Here is a 19,638-nt window from a genome sequence, read left to right as displayed (position 1 = left end):
ACTCCAAAAGGGCAAACTAGTCCTCTTTGGAGACAATTGTTAATGCCTACTGGCCAGGCAATGACTACTTCCTGGGTAACAGTCAGAAGTAATCAAAGTATTGGAATATCTATCACTTCATTATGAAGAGCCTCTCATTTTCTTTGTAAAACATGAAATCAGAAAACAGGTGAGAGAAGTCAGATTAACTGATGAGCAAGAAAAAGCTTATGGTTTCTTTATGTTCCTGCACACTCAAATGCATCTGAGCTACTCCTTTCTCCTCCTCACTGCCTCCATGAAGCCACTGGTAACTAACTCAGGCAGCCCATCACCTTTATAGTTGTCATACATCTCAGAAAAAAACTAGGAGGCAAATAAGCAAATCTCTGACTACTCCACCAATGCACTCAAGATCCTTCACCAGCCACAGCAGGACACTACCTGGGAGCAGTCATGGGCAGCACCTCTCTTAGAATCCTCTTTCAAGGATTCCAAGCACTCATTTCTCCATGCCTATGGGCTCCACGATCTACAGGGACCTCAGTACAGCTGGGAAGCCAAAGCAAATCCTAACATTTTGAGTTTGGAAATCTCCAAAGAGACCAAAAACCAACATCACTCAGGGAAGCTAAATAATACATTAACACTTTTTAAGAACATTTTATTTTAAACCAAAGCATCAAAGAGAGCAAGGGTTTTAATGCTTAAAAAGGAATTACTACAGGTTGTCCAATAAAGCTAAAATACCAACTCTTGAAGCATCTGTTGCTTTTGATGAGATCTTTTTCTATAAGTAGATCCAATGAATTTGTTGTCTGAAGTCAAGCTTTCTCCACATTCACACAAAGCAAAAATATTCTTTTTTTTTTCCACTTACATTATAATGTAGAAAGATAATTAGATCTAAAAACAATGCCAACACATGCTACAATGCCAACCCAACACTGACCAGGAGGAAATAATACCCCCCTCTGAATAATCAGCTTCATCTCTTGTGCTAGAAATTTCACTTTGCCTAGAAAAACACTTAAAACTCCTGTTTCAAGAACTGACCAAGAACAACCGCTTTTAGTTTTTCAGACCCAATGAGATCACAGCTGGAAGACGCATGCCCGAAGCTCATATTTCCTGGAGAATGTTGCATCATGGAGAATGTTATCAGTTTTATCAACACATCCCTTAAATTCAGAAGTCTGTTTTAATTGCATCTGGGAATGTAATTAAAACACAACACTGAATCATTATAAACATCTGTTTTCAAGTTAATCCCTTCATATTTCCTTAAGCCTGTTATTTAACATATACCCTTTTAGAAAAAAGTTATGTTGGTATTTATTTTCAGTTGGGTTTTGTTCTTGAATCTGGCATGGCCAGAAGAATGGACTTGTGCTTTCACATCTCCTTTTCTACTTCCAAAACAGATGCTATTACATTCTGTTTTTCCTGTTTTTTAAGCCTTAGTTTAGAATAACCAAAGGCAAGGAAGGTAAGGTATGGAGCATCAGGCAGCACAGCTGCATAATATCCCATTTTCAGTTAAGAGCCATGGTCAGCTATGCCAAAGCAGGCCACCTGTGCTGCAATACTTTGCATTTGTTTTATAGTAGCATAATCTCCTACTGATTCTGACTGTAACATTTGTAAGCATATGGAAGATCAGCCAACAATGACAGCCTCTACTGGATAACATTATCTACAGCTATGAAAACCTATTTTTAAATCTGAAGGATGTGATAAGACTTATGCATATGCTAGAAAGAAGTCTGAGCTTTTTCCTCTTGGTCCTCGGGGAAGCTGAGAGAGCCAGACTGGAAAAAGCTTATCGATCAAAGGTCATTTTAAGAAGGTCGAAGGGTCATTTAAGTAATGAGGTGGGAAATTTGGAGAGGGGAAGATGATTACAACAGGTACAGGAATTAGGATTTTTGTTCATCAGACCTAGTGCCTGTACAAACATCTGTATTACTTCACTGCAGTCACCCTTTATTCAGTGGCAAGAAACAGGCAATTCTGGGCTGGGATTCATCTCACCTATTTTGTATGTTTGTTTTCAGTGTAGATGAATTACACCTTAGAGGAACAAGTAGGAGAGACAAAAATAGACAGAAAGGAGTATGGACTAAGAGAAAAAAAAAAAAAAAAAAACAAGAGAAAAATGTACTTAGGAGATCAGAGGGCCTGAGGACTCGAAGTGGGATAGAAAATAATAATAGTTCCTCATCCTTTGGAAAGTGGAGAATATAATTTAACTGTATATCTTTTAAACAAAGAGATTTGCATTTCTGTGGTTCATTTAAAAATCACTTACTTATGAACCTTACACAGTCAAGTCCTCAATGGGAAACTTTCTCCTGATGGAAAAACTATAATATCACCTCAAGGTAAGTAAGCTTAAACTATGTAAATTATTGCTTACTTTAAATCATTCCGATTTTAAATCAGTCTTCAGATCCAAGGAATACAGATTATGATTTCGCATCATACAAGCCTAAAGATGAGATATATAGCTTTCTCCTATCTCCTAGACATTATCTCCAAAACATCTTCACCAGGAACTGCATGGATCTCAAAGCAGTCCCTGCTGTCATCCAAGCGCAACAACAGAGAAGGAATGGTGCGATGCAGGAAGTGCAATATGGGAGGAGACTCTGAAGAGGAAAGCTCTTTATCACTTGTGTAGGAACTAGCTTCAGATTAATCTAATGACCCTTGCCAGATGTATCATGATACTTCACCTCTGTACAGTCAGCTTGCAGCCTTCAAGCAGCCACAGCTCCCTCACATCTCAGGCCAGCCTGTGAGATATTTGGTGGCATACATTTTCCTTCCTCCTCCCACAAAACATCAGCCCAGAAGCAGAAGCTCATTTTAGCAGAACATATTGCTTCATTTTGTGACAAGCATTTCCGTTCTGTTTCTTTGTCCCAGACTGTCTGCCACTGATAAGTTTAGTGAATCATGCTAGCAAATCAGTATCAAACTATAAAAAAGATTATGCCCCTTTAACATCACACAAATGAATGTGCTATGCAGTCCAAATATTTGCGTACAGGAGGGCAATTCATTTATTAACAAAAAGTCCTAAAAGCGTGCTGCTGACGAATGGGTCTCCCAAGCCAGCCCACACAGGCCACAAATCCCAGTCCTCAGGGTCATCAGCCCCGAGTGACACGCTGAAAAGGCTGCTGATGGAAGAAACTCTGCTCTGCAGTCCAGTTTCTAACACATCTGTCAAACCTCAGCTACAGACTCCTGCGTTCTGCGCTGTTTTTCCACGTCCAGCTACTTTCCTGGCAGTTGAGGGCCATTGGAACACATACAGGAACAATACAAACAGCCAGATTAGCAGCCTGTGAGGGAGACAGCGGCCATATTTGGAAATGCACCATTTCTGGACACCACAGATAGGACCAAAAGAACACAAATCAGAGCCAGTTCCTGGGCACTCACCTCTGGCAGAAGTGCATTTTTTAAGACAGAATGTGGGTCACCTTCCTACAGCATCAACCAGCCTCCTTTGGCTGAGTTTCAGCTGCTGAGTTTCATACTAGCACAGGCTGATTGCACAAGGCCTCACTCTAGCTCAAATCTTACACTGTACACTGCAGGCACAACTAAAATCTGATACAATTCTCACAGTTTATTTAAGGTTGATGATGTTGAAAATCTCATTCCAGGGAATACAGTGCTCTCCCAGTGACTGAAAACCTCGTGAACAGGTGACCAATGAAACTAGCACTGATACTAAAATTCTGTGGCTAGCCACTTCAAATTCACAGCTGAAATGCTTCATCAAGTAAAAAATACTTCCAATTTCATCTCATAATTCATTCATTATAAGATGACATTTTCTGTTTAGACATACTTAAACTGGTCTTTATTGCTGAGAACGGTGAAGATTTCGCACTCTGTGTTGCTTTTGTTCATATTCCAATTTGGAATGAATTCTGGTACCAATTCCCAACTCAAACACCAATTTTGGTTATCCCAGTGGGATATCCCTGTGACACAGGTAGCTCTAAGTGACAGCTGAATCTTCCACCTTCAGACAGCCCTTTCCTTCCTCCGCTAACTTTTCCATGGTGGAGATTTATCTTTGTATAGTAAAGGCTGCACTTCTACCTGTGTACACGCTTAAACAACTCATACAGCCAACAAAAGAGCTGGATCAATCCATGTCTCCAGTTTCACATCACACCAAATACGGGAATAGGGAGGTGATGCCAACTGCAGGATACTTATCTCAAATTCCTCTCATATTTTCTTCTCTCCTCAGAACGTCAAAATAGCTCCATAGCTGCATTACTATTCCCCTGTGTCTACCCTTTAGATAGGGCTGTACTGAATTACCTGAACTCTCTTTGTGTGTAAAGTATCACAGGAGGATCACTGCTATTTTTCAGTTAACTGCAACACTTAGTCAAAACGTTTCTAAACTGATGTTGCAGTTCACTAACAACTTGAAAAAAAAATGACAGCTACAACTTTAAAAGAAAAAAAATTACAGCGAATCTTTAAAAAGAAGATTTACAGCTAGCTAGAACAAAAAGAGGGTTTGTTTGTTTTTTAAAGACTGTCTTATTAGCCTTTGCAATATTATATTTATTTTAGACTATGGAAACACATAGCTTCTCTTGAAAAAAAAAATAGAAAAACAAAATCCTTTTTTTTCCTTAAGTTAATATAGCAGTATAAAAAGTTTCGTTATTTCTATATCTGGCCATACCATATTTAAACAAAAGGATAAACACTGTTGGCAAAAAAAAAAAAAAAAAGAAAAGACAACTACTAATATATAGATCATCCATGAGCTAAAGAGTAGAGTCGAAACTTACTGACTACACTGAATGTGGCACCTTCAAAACTCAAGGAAATTGTCATTAGGAAAAAAGCAACTCCTTCAAGAGTCCAGATGCATTTCCTTCTATCACAGTGAATGAAGAAAATGAAACAAGTGAAATTTCATTACTTAAGCATCCTTCAAATATGTTTCTGATTTTTTTAATAACTGTATTTATTATTCTTAATATTTTATTTGACTATTTCATTCTTTGAATATGGTTAACATTTGTATTTCATCAGTTCTAGAAACATATTTTTAATCAGATCACTGATCTGCTAAAAAACTCATCAATTTCTGATCAAAATCTACTAGCTATTCATTTTTAAATGTTACACTTTTCTTTCATTAGTGTTTGAATGGTAGCAATTGTTGCAATGTAGAGTGGAATTTACTCTTTTGTCATCAGTCAGTTTAAGTGTAGAATCTGAACAGAAAATGTCACTTCAAAAGGAGTCAACTACAGCTAGATTGAAGTGAATCACAGAAACTATTACTTTGATGACAATTAGCTCTCACTGAGAATTAGAACGGTATCAGTGTGACTTCTTATTCTAAGTGCATGTAATCAATGGAAACCTTGGCACAAGCATTTGCACAAGTACCTGTGGGAAGCTGGGGACATTTGCTGTGCCCACAAAGGCTCCAGCAGGGCTACAAGCTTTATTTAAGTGATAAAGTGAGAGAAGAGTGATTTGGTGCATGAAGGTTACTCTCATAACCTCTGGTGATGGGAAAGTAACTTCTTTTCCATTATGTCTGTGCAAAAGGCCCTGATCACATATCTAAAGAATGGGAAATCTACCCCTCTCAGAGTCAATACAAAGCTAGTCATCCTGGATTGACAGATGAACTTCAACCCATAAAATGTTTCAGGAAAAGGAACATCTTCCCTGCCTTCATTTTCATCTTAACACAGAGAACAGAAATAGAGTACGTATCATTTCAATTGTAAAACCATCAATTTCAAACGTCTAAAGACAGTTAAATAATAGATAAAATATATAAAGAATATCTTATGATTTTATAACGTCAGCAAGTTTCAGTCTTTCCTTCTCTCCGAAGTCCCCTTTATCTCCCATTAAAAAAAAAAAAAAAAATTGGCTACTTTTTTTCTTGTTCTTTTTTGTTTCCCAGGAAATCATGGCCAGACTACACTTACCACTCTACTGGGAATTTGCTGAACCAAGGGATGGCTTAGAGGTTTCACAGCTTTCAGCCTCTGAGACTCCAAGTTCAGCTCTAGTGAGCACCAACTGAAAATTTCTGTCATGCAGAAGCTATTTAGGATCCTTAGTTGTGTCATTTCCATTTTCTGAAGATATGGTATTCACAAAGCACAGAACAGTGCCATGCAGGATGTCTTGTGGTATCCCACCTGCCTCCAGCTGCCAGGCCAGATGGAACCAGCTTTCCCCTCAGTCTTAGCTAATATCTGCCATACCAAACAAATGTCCCAAATGACACTAGGTGCCTAAGTTTAAGCAGTGAAAATGAGTACTACCCAACAATCTCCAAAGGCTCAGTAAACCTTGTATGGATAAGATGAACCAAAATACTCATTCCACTGAAGACCTCTTTGGGATGCAAGTTGATGTACAACTGTGGGACAGACGGAAGAACTGGTCCCCACATATTTCCTGTTAATGTAAAGCTGTTTTAATATATCCTTTAGAGATTGCTGTAGACCAGAGGAGAAGTTTCCTCTATCAAAGCTACGCAGTGCAAAACTGGCATTTCAGTTACTAGTGCATCAATACATCAAGTATTCCTATTAATCTGAGGGAAACTTTAAGCAAATCTCACTCAAATTAACATACAGATAATATGGAAAGGCAATTTACTGCCTGAAATATCATTGTGCATGATGAAATTTGAACTGATTACAATGACTCAAATTGGATTTTATATATAATCATTGTACAAGTCCTAGACAGTTAACTGATTCTCTACAAAGAAATCTCAACATACTATAGCTGGAAATATTTTTTTATGGCTCTTACAACATGGAGAGCTGTTTGTAGGTTTTGGCAGGTTTTTCTTCTGTTTGGCTGGGGGATGTGTTTGTTTTGTTGTTGTTGTTTTTATTATTACCAGAATCTTACAGGATGTTTATATAAAAACTGCAGACAGACCACAGATCCTTGTCAGAGATCTCCAGCATATTCTGGCCACTCACAGTAATATTAGCTAAATTTTTTATACTTAATTATTTCAGGAAAAATATATTTTTAAATTAGCATTGATGGAAGTACTTAAGTAAAAAAAAAAAAAAAAAAAAAAAAAAAAAAAAAAAAAGTTGTAATAAAAAAAAGTCACATCTTCTCAGTCAAATATGTCCCAGATTGCTGGAGCTGAAATGTTTTATTGCAAAGGTCTCATTTCTGAAATTCTTTTCCAAACTCCCCATGGGTCTGTCCTGGATGCAGGGTCATGGGAGTCCCCTGAAAGCTGTTCTGTGAACATGACTTTCCTGTCGATTGTGCGAACATCATTTTCACAAAGCAATGCAAATCCAGGGAGCTTCCAGTCAGTTCACAGGAAATATGAAGTTATTCCTGTTGTTTGATATTTGGACAAAAATGACATTTATAGTAAGTGTTTCCTCTAAGTAAAATTCCTTACAGGAAGCTCTGGAAAGAATCAAAGTTTTTGCTTATTTAGTGGAATCTTCAGAACATCACATTATGCCATGTGATTCCACACCACTCCAGCTGCTAAATACTAGCTAATCTCATCATCGTAACACTAACTTCCCCATCAGCATATCTACAAGCAGATCTACTTCCACAGACTGACATATACTTTTTAGCCTCAGTCAGGCAGAGAATATTGTATTTACCAAGTAACTACTACCTATTCAGCCATCTTTTTTTACCGTTTCCCAACCTAAGAACCTCACTTTCAGTTATATTTTCAAAGAAGTAACAGATTTTCCAGGTTTCAGTAGGATATAAGACTAGCTGGATTCTCTGGTTTTCCAGTCACTGCTCTTCACCAGCAGCTGAGAACTAGAGTACAGCCTGGGACTATCTTCTATTCAGTAGAAACATTTTCAGGTACACATTTCAGAAGGCACGACTCTTTCTAAATTTGGTTGTGATAATCATTGCCTGCAGTTCCCATCCTACTCTTCTACTTTGTGAAGGTGCAAACTTAATTCAGGCAATACAGGTGAGAAGCTCCCATATTCCATTTTGAGAACTCAAATAAATAGGTCTGGTTTAGAAGGACTGAAAACCATTCTACAGAACTGCCACTTTTGTTGCAAAAAGGCAGCCAGCCAAGCTCCTTTGTGATGGGGCACTTTCTCAAATGGAGAAATGTATTCTTCTTACAGGCCTCATAACTATCCTGCATCCTCGCTCATGGTTTCGTTGGTCACGGTGGTTTGCAGGATGTGGACAAAACTTCAGAGCTTGTGTCCTCATGCATCCATGTAGGTGGTGGAGGCCCTGCACAAGGATGAAACAATGCATGCAGTGGCGAGGTGGGTGCTGCTCCTCATCCTGGGTGGGCTGCTGCCCTCTTGGCTACGACCCTGAGGGAAAAGCAACTTCCTTTGGGCCACATATCCAGAGCCTTTTTCAGCCTTTCACTTTCATAACCAGTACTTGGCACCTACAAGGCCCTGAAACATTAGGATGGCAGAGAAAAGCAAGTGTGCAGAGGAGACACCGCCTCAGTGCTCCAACCCATCCCCAGGCCTTTCTGTAAACCTCAAGGCCAAGGAAATGCCTCAGGGGGATGTGCAGGAAGCCAGTGAAGCAATTTTACAAATGTTTACAGCAAGTTGGTGAGCCATGCTTTTCCCTTCCGTTAGCTGATGAACATGGATGTCAACATAAACAAATAGATTTGAAAGTAATGGCTATATAACAGTACAGCACTGGAAGTGAATAGCTTCTCCCTTGGCCACCGGTTGCCTAGACTAAATAAACAGGGAGGTGAAATCCTCTTGGTGGGGAAGAGTGGGAGAAAAGACCAGGAAAAAAAAATCTCCTGGATCTCTAGGCCAGGGCCCTGAGGATAAACCCAGGTGACTTACAGTACAGCACAGATGAAGACAGCTGTGCTTTAAACAAATCACACAGTCTGAGCACAGCTTTCCTTTTTGTGGGCTTGGAGCACTGTGCTTTCACTTACATAACTCCATGTCCCACCAGAGAAAGAAGTTGTGAGCAAGTGCAGTGGGAAAGCAACCCTGGGCTTGAACTTGCCCAGGAGGCATCCAGCCTCCATGTCCCATACAGTGTGTGAATGGCATTAATTTGCTCCTTCCCAGTCCTCTGCTCCTCATGACTTGTTCCTTGTATCTTAGCCCTCCCTAAGTCAGATTCTGAGAATGACTTATGAAAAATCTGGCTGTGTGACGGATAGCCCCAAATTTAGCTGCATGTACCTGTCCATAAAGGCATATGCAGTGCCTGCAGTAAGAGCTCTACAAACAGACTGCTGCAGGAGCAAATGCCTTGGGTAATCCTCTGTGGAGCCAGGAGCTGGACTTGATGATCCTTGATGAATCTTTCAGTTGCTTTCTGAAACAGAGGCTGTATCCACACAGAGGGCAAATCCCCAATACATAACCTCATTTCACGAAAGGTGCAGCATCCTGTTTAGATTTGCCCCTACTTGTGAAATGATGCAGCATCTACAAAGAAAGCCTTAAGTGAAATCCCCAATAACCTCTATGGCACATTGAGTAGCATATGACTTGCTAGTAAAATCCTTGCAGGAGGAGTCCCTCAGCTGGAATATTTGGAAGCTATCAAATTTTAAAAATTTTCAGAGTTTAATTTTGTTTTTCTGCTGTTTAATTCAATTTTTGCAATGTGGCTAGTCAGTTGGATTCTTTAAACATTTTTAAAACCTAGCCACGAGGGAAAATGCGCATTACCCATGTGTACTTGTCTGGCCCACATGGAAAACAGAAACACTTTTTTCAAAACCACATTTTTATTAAAAATTTAAATGTTGGAACATGACCACAATAGAACAAAATAGGGACAGGAAATATTATTTTAGTGTGAAACATTTGTCAGACGCAAAAGGAAACAAACTTGTCAGACTTCTCTTTCTTTTATGCTTCTTTGTTGACTAGACAGGAAGTTGACAAAAATTGTTGTTGGGTTTTTTTGTTTTGTTTTGTTTTGTTTTTTGTCCTTGTAAAACGTACAGTGTAATTTTTATTGTAACGTTTCAGCCTCTGACTGCAATCAGTAAATAAACCTACTACGTGAGCATCCAGGAAAGTGTCACATATCTGATGGCTTGCAAAAATGCTGAACTAATTGAGTACAAAACTAAAGGTAAATAGCTCCTACTGCAGAAAAGGAAATAACGTGATTTAAAAGAAAATATATTATTTTCTTTGGCAACATCCAACCATAGCTGAGTAAAATGAAATATTTGCCTAACCTGTGTTCCACAGGTAAAGGCCAGCAGGAATGAAAACAATGATGAAAACTGACATTCAGCTGTAAATATTTTGTGAGTCATTTGTTTCAAAATAGTAAGCAGCAGCCAGGTAACGTTCAGCTACAAGACTCCTTCTGCTTATGTATGGGAACATCTGAGTCATGGCCTGAACCACTGAATGAGCACCTGAAGGAAAGATCCAGTCAGCCCTGGGAACACAGGTGAAGGTGATTCACCTGCGTGACCAGAAGGGGTGCAGTTTGGTTTCACCTCTCTTAGACCTCATTTAAGGGCTGATTGCCAACAGGAGATCCTTCCTTTGTGGAGTTCCTTCCCCATGATCATAGATCTTTGGAGATGGATGAGCACTCATTCTCCTTTTTGTAACACCTCCTTGTTTGTGCTGGACTTTTTGCCTTTACAACCCTTACAGCTTATTAGTGACAAGCAAGCAGAGTAGGCTTCAACAGACTTGTACATTACTTCAAATTAATAAACCAATTGCAGCACAGTAAGCACATCTATCCAGTAAAAGTTCCATACTAAACACTTAATAAGATCATATTCTTTGTCCAAAAATAAAAGATAAGTTTTCTGAAATTAATACACACAAGTTAATATAGAAAATAGAAGGAAATAGAGCTCTTCAAAAAAACATCCTCCCAATAAGAGGCTCAAGGCACTCCAAGGGCAGCATGCAGGACACAAGGATGGCTCTTCCCCCCGCAACTCACACCAAGTGAGTGCAGTCTCAGTAGGACCTGTTGCAGGTTTGCCTTCTCCTTCCTGCAGCTCTAGACTTGCTATTGAACTGCTACTGGTATGCATCAATCCCATCCTAGAACTAAATTATTTGAGGACTTAGTAGAGTGACATTTTTCTCCACCATGTTTTTAATGGCAAATTTTAGCTTCTTAAACTAATGTTATGATTGAGTTCATGAAAAAATATCACAATGGAAGTGTAAGACGATGCAAGGAAAATCAGAGGCTGAACCACTGCATGTATTTTCTGTCAGTCTAATGTGAGAGATGTAAAACTGACAAGCTTCTCAAGTACTTCAATTACCAGAGGTACTTAACCTTTTACCAGGTGCCAAGGTAATTTGCTAAGGTGATGTATTTATGAGCTACTGCGTGCTTCTGTGCCAGAAAAAGATGGAGGTTGCCTGAGTTTATCTTTAAAATGAAATATTATTGATAACACTGCCTTTTCCAAGACTGTAACTGCCACTTACTAACAAAGATACTTCCATTTTTATTGGTTTACTGGTAACCTAATATTGATTTGTAAGATATGGTGCTCTTTTTCCTTCTTCCAGAACAGTTTGACCAACTTCTTTTAATTTTCGAAGAACCAAACTGAGTACAGCAGTCAACTGTAGTGCTAGCTTAGATAGCCTTCTAGCTTGTGAAAAATAATCATATGCTGTGGCACTACCAAAATGGATTCATGGCATAGTTTGCAAATTTTGAGGCATTCAGACAGATGTTGAAAAGGAATTTTCCAGTGCTCTTTGCTAGAGCATTCCCAGCCTGTGAACAGCTCTGGGAGATGCCATAGAAGGCACTAGCAGTATGCAGAGCTTGCAGTTTTGCTAAAGAAATATTAAATTTCTAATAGCAAAAACTTTATACTGCATCTTTCAGTACACATTCTTGCAATCTGCAATAAGTCCTCAATTATTATCTTTAGGTAATGAAAAATTACCTTGAGTGATGCACACATGAAATGTGAAGACTAACACAGTCCTAACTGACAAGCATTTCACTGATATTTCAGTGCCAGATGTGAAGCTTTTTACAAGCTATAAATTAGTCTATCTGTTTCAGAACATTCTGACTAGATTCACTAATTGAAAAATGTTCAGCTTACTGCAAGAAATGCAAATATTGACAATTTTAAGTAATAAGTGTCCTCAGAAAAAAAAAAGAATAAAAAAGAATAAAAGTGATAAATGTAAACCACCCAAAGTCACATCACGAGACTGCCTTCAATGCCAGCACATCTGCAGAAGTTGTCTTAAAACTCAAAGTTCAGAACATGTCATTCTCATGGCAACATCCTTTATGCGCCAGATGTATTCCCAAATCATTCTCTAGAACAGACCACACTTTTAACCACACATCTAAATAACATTTAACAAAAAAATCCTATTTACACTGTGTGAAGACTTAAAAAAAAAAAAGCCACATAATTCCCAAAAACACTACATCTACTTATTGAAAGTGGCTCATTAACAGAAAGGGTGTCAGTGCTATCCGCGTATAAAGTTAAACCCATACTAGTGTCTTACAGATAAGTAGCAAATATTAATGACTACCAAAGGTCCTTTGGGTTTTGGCACTCCTATTCAGGCTTGCAGTTACTTGAGTTCATGTAAACTTAGTAGATTTATTATTTTTTTCATTAAAAACTGTCATTCCCGTTCGACTGTCTTACAGGTTGGAAATCTGCAGATAAATTTCAGTGATAACAGAGGGTAATTACTAAAAAATAAACATTCTTTTTAAACTAAAATCACACTAGCTTTGGGCCAAGCTCACATTTCTTGTACATGGATAATGGTAACTTCAATCAGATTTACTCATGGATCATTTGTCTCACTGATGTAATTCAGCAGTTGAAACAAATGAAAAAAGAAGTCAAATATGAAAGAATTGAAGCTTCTAGGGCAGATTTAGTCTGTTTGATAAAGTAATTTTAACCAAAGTTTATGTAAGCACAAATTTTACAAGGGATTTAGTCCCTTAATTTCACTGGTGCTCGCTTTAAATGAGGTATTTATTCATATTATGTTTTCACAATATTTATTATTCCCTAATTCAAACAGTTTATTTGATCTTCAAGTAAAATAATTCAGACTTGAAAAGAACCCTATTTAGATAAAGATAAAACAACTCATCTAAGTTGTATATAGTGCTAAAAAGAAGCAGAAGTTCCTTTATTTAAAAGAATGTTAATAATGGAGCTGGCAGTAGTTCTCGGAATGATCAGAAATGGAAGTTTACAGTCCTATCATTGCTCATGAACAAAACTGGAAGCCTGGGAAATGTGTGGGGCAAAACAGCTCTCACCTACAGGATTGTAGGTGAGAGGTACAATCTACAATGGATTTTTAACTCTTCCCTCATTTCTTTCTCCAGCATGATCTCTCAAGTATCATCCTAGACTGTTAACAAACAGAGCACTCTAGGAGGAGAAAGAAAAGGAGGAAAACTAAATATGCCATCTATATCCTGGGCTGCATTAAAAAAGGGATGGCCAGAAGGGAGAGGGAGGTGATTGTCCACTCTACTCAGCTCCTGTGAGACCCCATCTGGAGTACTGCGTCCAGGCCCAGTGAGGCTGTGGATGCCCCATCCCTGGAGGCATTCAAGGTAAGGCTGGATGTGGCTCTGGGCAGCCTGCTCTAGTGGCTGGCAGCCCTGCCCATGGCAGGGGGAGTTGATACAAGATGAGCTTTGAGGTCCTTTTAAACCTAGGCCATTCTACGATCCAATGAAAAGCTGCTGAGATGGTGGGGGTTCTGACTGACAAATATGGAGGCACAAATCTTCATTACTCTGAAAACTGCAGTGCAGTTGTGGATATCCAGATTTGGATATTGAAAATACCAGTCAAATTTAAGAGTAACTTGGGTAAAGAAAGTAATGTCAAGTTCAAAAAAATTCTGTTTTTAGCTCTACAGAGAGCATTGAAATAATCTTTTCAAAATGGCCATTTACTATCTGGACTTCCCAAATCAAGGCCTAATGTAAATCATATCACATTTTAGATCACGTAATCAGCATTTCGTCCCATGGAAAAACTCTATACAAAAATAGCATCTGTAGGAAGATGGAAACATTAGGGAATTAGTACCAAGATTCTGTTTTACTCATTAGACAGCAGCCTTCTTCCTTTGGTCTTATTTTTCACATCCTTCCTTCCTTTTAGATGACTATGTGTCACCATTTTGTAAAAAAGAAAGCATGTGAATTTTATTGTTGCGAAACCTCTAAATGTTCTTTCTGTATTTTTCCAGAATTTTTAAGTCATTGTGGAGGAGTAATGAAACACACACACAAAAAAATTATAGGTATTGTAATATTTCATTCTTATCCAGAAAAACATGTATTCTCCTTAACGATGGTGACTAACTTCAAATACTGCATGGAAGCGTTCATTCTAATGAACAAGTCAGAAGGAACCTTGACTTACATACTTTTTCCCTCCTTTTAAGTTCTTCTGGTCTTTTCCATTTCCATTGCTACTTCTAATATATGTCCAGCCTGCTCTGAAAGTTCTTAAACACTTGAACCACAAGCAAACTTCAAACAAGCTCTAACAAAAACGTGCAAAAGCACAGGAAGCTTTTGATTACCTCTGACCAGAAGACAGACCAGCAGTAGTCAGCTGACCTAAAGGTACTGTTGGCAGTGGAAAGTTTAAGGAGCAACCAAGCTGTCAGACAATTGTTTAACCTGCTCTTCTCTAAAGATTCACCGGTTAGATTCTTTGACCTCAACATGATGATTCTTCAGGAAAATGCATAAGGAATTCCTGAGCCTACTGTTTAGACTGCTCATTCTTAAAGCAATTTGCAATATAACACATAAATGCATCTAATAGATGTGATCTATAAATCAGTGAGTTAGCTGCATGCTCAAGGTTTCAGATAGCAGAGTTCTTGCAGCAGGATGTTGTATGATAAGCTCCAGGTTCAAAAATCACCTTTCAGAGGAAGTGGAGAAGATCCTTGTGTAGAAACCTTGCATGGTTTCAGCCACCGGAGGAAGCAGTACCCTACTGCAGTACCCCACTGAAAGCAGGTACAGAAACTGCTCTGCACTTTGTACACTGCACATAGATTAAAATTCATTTTTCTCTGTCAGTATGCCCTATTAGCATTAAACACCTGCACAGCTAGAGACTCACCTTGAGAGGGAAGATAGAGCAGAAGGAGCCCCTGAGACTGGCTACAAAACTCTTCCCGGCCTAGCTTTTGCAAGAGCAGGATTTTAAACCTATTTTCTTCTTCAAGATCAGACACTTTTACACTTCAAGATGTAGTAAACTGATTTCCAACACCTATCAAGTATAGGAAAGGCAACCTTGGGTAGGAATATGATGAGGTATCTAAGGACAAGTTAGAAGAGCAGCTTCATGCATACTTAAGGAGAGTCACATGCTATTTTAATAAAGAATTACCGTACTTATTTGTAAATGTTATCTGTTTATTCTAAATAAATTGTGGCTGTTAGATGTTTGGGTATCAAATATCTTATTTTGTTTATATTAACACCTAGAAGTGCAAATATCATAATGAAACGGGTATAAAAAAATAAATGCAGGCCATGCACTAATATAAGAATTCTTTAATGGTATTTCTGTGACGTAAAAAGCAGTATTATTGTATTAGAGAAGTGGAATACATAAGTGGGTTACTACAGAAATTGATTGTCTACAGTCTTTGTCCTTATCTAAAAGCAAAGAGCACTTTTGAGATGTGTGTGCTGAACAAATGCTTTTAAATGACTGCACTGAATAATGCAGTATTTGTCAGTATATTTTCACCCCAAATTAGAAGCCTATTCTACTTCATATTATGTTTTCACTTTCAAGCAAAACCAGCTGACTTTTCACGTAGTTTCAGTTTTCAAAACTCATGCCCTGGCTATGATTTAATCTCCCCTCCAAACCAGAAGAGATTAGATTACAATTACAAAGCCCTGGAAACAGGAAATGTTGTAAACTCTGACACAGTACTAACTATTGGTTTAAATGACACTGTGAAATTTTCTTAAGCATGGTCAGTCACCATTTCCCTACGAAGCTTTATGATTTGACTCCCATGAGTGCTGCAAGAGAAACAGCTTCTGTTAACACTGAGGTCATCACCAGGTTATGCCACACAAGAACATCATTCATCCAAACCATGGCACGTTTGTATTTCATTATTGAAGGAATAACAGTAATTAGAAATCCAAATTAGAAAAATAGATAGCGAATGTGCTGCAGAGGGATGTTTCATGTGACAAAGGTGAGAGTTAACACAGAAGGAAGGTGGGCAATGCCCAGGCAATAAACCTCACTTCCCACATGATTGTAAGTCATAAGTGATTGCACTTAGCATTCAGAGAAGCTGTGAGTTGCAGGTGTTGATTCCTGTTTTGCTTTGGGATTTTAACTCCTCCAGGAATATCAGCCAGTGCTCTGGTTCGGGATTTGAGGATGCAGGACCAGGTGCCAGGAACTATTTTGGCTGGGGGAAAGCAAAATGGAGTGGGAATATTCATACAGGTGGCTTCAGAGGTTGACAACTGGCAGCAATCAGGAAACTGGGTAGGTTTCCTATGCTGGGAGACCAGGAGGGTGCAAGATGCACAAAGCTAGAGGGAAACAGATTTTTTTCCATGAAAAAGGGCCAGATAAGGGGATGGACTGAAAAGGCCATCACAACTGACACATTACCTTAATTAAGGCTGAAGCAAGGCAGTGGGCCATAAGGCAAGGGCGTACTGTAGGGAAGTCTCTCTCCTCATCCCAGGACCTTCTAGTCTGGCTGTGTGGACACGCACGGGGCTACCGCTCAACCCCAACCCTCAGTTGTTGACTTTTTTGCTATCCAAAACCCTTTTCAGGTTGATGTACTTCCTTGAATCAGCACCTCAGATTTTTGTAAATCATAAGTAAGGAGGAAGACCAGATCACATTCCATTTTTTTTTGCTTCTTAATAACAAGGGAAAACACTAAAAATTACATAACTGTTTGCACTCCTCTTCTAAACTGTGTTTCTCTGCAGCTTAGAGTATCAAAGATCTGTTTTTTTAACTATTCTAATTAGACACATAAAGCCTAGGCTCTGAATAGAAATAAATCATCTCAAATTACAAAGCCATGTCGCTGTAACAATAAGGCCTTCCTTTTCCCACTAGTGGAAGCATTATCTTTATAAAAATACATTGCTTATAAAATGCCCCGAAATATCCATGGCTCATGCAATTTAATGTAAGATTAACGGATACATGCAAGGTCATATGCTAAGTAAATTAAGAGAACAATATATTGGCTCTGTCCTCTTCACTAACTGCTCCAATACATATGTTTTATGTATAAATAATAATAATAAAAAGAGCTGCACGGTGAAGCAGTGGGAGGGCAAACAAAGAGGAGTGAAGAAAGGCCCCTTTAAAAGAAGACACTGGTGTTTTCTTACACACTGACCAGCATTTTAACACTGCATAACTGCACATCTTTTTCCCTAAGAAACACAGAAACCCCACATATCTCTCAAGGGCTGTCCAGCTCCTCTCTATTCTAGAGCAGGTGCTCATGCAGCTCAGTGGAACTCACTAAAATCTTTAACAACTTCCTTCTAACTCCCATGCACATGAACTCTCAAAAGTGATTATTAACTCAATTTTGGGCAATATGGAGAAACTGGGAGAATGGCAAAATTAGCTTCCAAAAAAGAATAGCATCACAGAGATAAGGTCTTTCTGTGAAGCCCTTTTTGAAAACTTCCAGATTCCCTGATGAAAGAAAATCCTTGCTAATGGTTCTCTTAATTAGTATTATGTGTGTGCGTTTGTGTGTGCTTTTCTTTCATGAGATTTTTTTTTTTAAATGTAAACTAAGGGTCAGGAGGAACAGGCAGCTGGGCCCTACATCTGGTCCACAACCCTAAAATGAGAGCTAAGGATCCTCTAAACCTTCTGCACATGTATATTTCACTCAGTTTGAGGTATGCACAAACAAAGCCGTTGTTCTATTTCCCTGACCATCATTACTCCAAAACAAGATCAGATGAAATTAAACAGGATCTGAAGTGACAGAAAATTGTTTCTTGAATGTGAAGGCGCAATCCACTTAAAACCATCTCCCAAAGCTGTCAAGAAAGACAGAAAGACAGAGAGAGAGAAGGAAAGACTAAAAAGGAATTTTAGAAAAGAACATCCCTCTTGCATCCTACAGAGGGAGAGATGGGAAGCAAAAAACGTATGATTATAACATCTGAATAGACTTGATTTGTTTTCCAAGTGCTCACTGATACTGTAACTGAGTTTGATTGCCAATGTTTGAGACAACTATAGGACAAGACATTGTGCCTAGCAGTCCTTCACTTCCTCTGAAGCCAAATAAAGCTTCTCTGAGGATATCATGTGTCTACACGTAGAATTTCTGCTGCTGTGCTTTAGCAGTTAAGCATCACGTTTCCTCTGTAAGCTAAACAAAAAACTGAAAATAATACCTGAAAAGAAAACCCATGAAGCTCCTAAGGCTGCTGTCACAAGGAAGGATCAACTATAGCTGTTTCTCAGTCCTTATCTGAACACTTTAATGGCCAATCTGAGTCCTCCTAGTAATTAGATTCCTTCTCTTACCTACGCAACAGAGCAAATTTCTTCTTAAAATATCTCAATAACTTTTGGCATACATCAAAACTTGTGCCTTTTCTCTTTCGTCTCAGAGAAAACTACACCTCAGTCCTTCTTAAAAGCTCTAAGTCCAGCCCTCAGTCCATGAGGCGATGCTGTAGGTATACCAACCCTTGATGTCAGCACAGCCACCGAAAGCAGACAGACATCCCACTTCTCCTCTCATACCAGCCTCAGCAGCAGATTGCAGACTGCAAACTGGTGAAGCTCATTTTCTATAAACCAACACAGCAAAGGACTTTTAAAACATCACAATTACTGAGCCGACCCCTGCCCTACCATGTAACTGGATGAATTCCCATGATAGCAGAGGAATGGGCAGAGTTCAAGAGTGGGTGTAAGCTCTTGGGGCTGGGCAGGGGCAGGAGTCAGCAAGACAGCTTCATCTAATGGCAGTGCAGCTTAAAAATATAGACTCTGAGTCTATGAGCATGAGTCATGAGGGTCGACTAATTTTAAAATATCCGTTTAATTTAAGTAGCTTCCAGCCTGCACCTTTCCTAGGATGGCTCAGATTCCTGGTGATGGGTTAACCACCTGAACATATATGCCTCATTCACCAGGAGGTTTTGATCTCCAGTCACTAACAGGCTACTTCCTGCCTGTGTTTTTTTTTCTTACTGCTTGCAAGCACATTGGAATCATTGCTCCAGTAATGCCCCCTGTGCATCTTATCCCATTCTGACCCTACTAAGCCTGCCCTACATGCCCACGCTACTCACTAACAACAATCCTTAATCATTTGCCCTTCTGACATTGTCTAAGAACTACTTCAACTCATTCAATCTCTTCAATAATGCTTATATTTGATGTCCTATTATGCTCTCTGTTCTCTTTTCCATTGTGGTTGAATAGTTTATTCTCTTTCTCAAAGGCATCACACATTTTCCTTGATTGTTTAATTTTGCGTAGAGCATAATGCTACATAAGCATCCCCAGGTCTATCGAAGAGAATCTTCTCTAACTTCATTCTT

At 38.9% G+C, this 19,638-nt stretch overlaps 1 protein-coding gene across 1 annotated transcript in view; it reads right to left on the bottom strand.

Annotated features, from left to right (window-relative positions):
- Positions 1-19,638, bottom strand: part of COL4A1 (collagen type IV alpha 1 chain) — a 106,483-nt gene that overhangs the window by 64,425 nt on the left and 22,420 nt on the right. The window lies entirely within an intron of this gene.

This window comes from Cyrtonyx montezumae, unplaced genomic scaffold, assembly GCF_038088225.1.
Source record: "Cyrtonyx montezumae isolate F1298 unplaced genomic scaffold, pur_monq_1.0 scaffold_3, whole genome shotgun sequence".
NCBI classification, from domain to species: domain Eukaryota; kingdom Metazoa; phylum Chordata; class Aves; order Galliformes; family Odontophoridae; genus Cyrtonyx; species Cyrtonyx montezumae.
The sequence above is the reverse complement of the archived record's forward strand: the minus strand, read 5'-3'. Positions and strand labels throughout refer to the sequence as shown.